This window comes from Apis dorsata, unplaced genomic scaffold, assembly GCF_000469605.1.
Source record: "Apis dorsata unplaced genomic scaffold, Apis dorsata 1.3 scaffold_517, whole genome shotgun sequence".
NCBI lineage: Eukaryota > Metazoa > Arthropoda > Insecta > Hymenoptera > Apidae > Apis > Apis dorsata.
Genome location: NW_006263742.1, coordinates 37,248 through 38,747, shown reverse-complemented (window position 1 = coordinate 38,747; position 1,500 = coordinate 37,248). Strand labels below are relative to the sequence as shown.

General features: G+C 30.9%; 1 long non-coding RNA gene across 2 annotated transcripts in view; it reads left to right on the top strand.

Moving 5' to 3' along the window:
- The first annotated feature begins 339 nt into the window (after window positions 1-339).
- The window catches only part of LOC102675471, a 4,210-nt gene continuing 3,049 nt past the window's right edge, over window positions 340-1,500 (top strand). Inside the window, exon 1 of one of the 2 annotated variants that reach the window (XR_004151166.1) lies at window positions 340-641. This is a non-coding gene — a long non-coding RNA (uncharacterized LOC102675471). Of the gene's footprint in view, window positions 642-1,320; window positions 1,454-1,500 lie in introns of those variants that run through there. The other variant, XR_004151165.1, reaches the window with a different exon arrangement.

The window sequence follows — 1,500 nt, the reverse complement described above, 5'->3', positions numbered from 1 at the left end:
AATTATAATCAATAATTTATAATTTCCTTGTTTCAAAAATAATTTCTGATTTGAAGCTATTGTTATAGATCTTGGCGTTTACTGATGTCCAAACAGATGGCCAAACTTAAACATATTTATGTCAGAAAAATTCATACTTTAACTAGGAAAAATATTAAATAATTTGGAACTTTAAAATTGATGCTCCAATGATGATAATTAAATAACAATTTTAATCTAAAATATTAATTACAAAAATAAATTTATTAAAAGAGAATCATGAAGTTTTGAATTCTCTTGAAATGAATCCAATATAAATATTAATTATAATCAATAATTTATAATTTCCTTGTTTCAAAAATAAGTTCTGAAATATAAAAAATTTTTAGGTCAAAAAAAGTCAATGGAAACGCAATGGAAGGCAATGTTACCAAAAAAAATCCATCAAAGGGAAGAGAACGGAGGTTGTAGGAGATCATGATGCGCGATATCGGCGATCAGTGAACACTTATTCCGTTTCCGGTTCCGGTTCGTCGAGCCACATCACTTTCCCATGAAATGATCTCGCCTCCACGAGCAAAGCCTTTATATCGACTTGGTGATTCAAAAAGATCGCTGCCCCACCCTTTCAATTTCGCGACACGCAAGCGAGTATCTCAGGAGTCAGTGATCACAATAATCAATCAGAAATATTCGAATCAGCGACCGTAAAAGAACGATGGATATTGTTTGCTCGTCCGTGGCCGTTTGGTCGATCATTTCTCTCTCGTTAAGGGAGAAAAAAAATTCAATCGTAGCAGATAAATATTAAGGAAGAAAGTGGAAATATTATTTTAATATTATTTTATTTCGTACTTTTAATGAAAGGCAAAAAAGGATGAAAAAATTAGATAGAGAGAGATTCTTTATTTGTTTATCACTATTGTTGATTATTCCTGTGCTGGATTATTCAGTTTATTCCAAATGTTTGCTCTCCCGGATTAAAATCGAGATTTAAGATTGAAAGGACACAGCTGACCGATCGCTAACTGTTCACTTTCATTTATGCAATTCCGTTACCGCGATCGATGAAAAAGTTGCGCGACGAACAATCAGATCTACGAATATTATCCGATCCAAGAAATTTCATTGAAGAAAAACTTCTTTGTACGATATATTTTTTTCCAGGAAGAGGGAAATCTTTTAGATAGATATCTGAAAGAAAATTTACAGATAAAAAAATTTCATCGCGATGTAAACAATATCTTTCAATATTTATTAGAAGATTAGAGTATATGATGAAAATGGAATGAATAATATAAAAGCAAATATCTTGCGTAAGACAAATCCAAAAATCGAGAGTTTTACTCTTCAAATTATTATAAATGTTATAAATACTCTAATATTCGATTCGATGTTTCTGAAATTCGCAAGAAGCGTGAAGAATCGCAACATTATGAAATAGCGAAAAAACAGTACTGACTTTTATAAACAGGTAGAACAATTAGAAATTTTATTTTCAATTTCGTTACGTTGCATTGG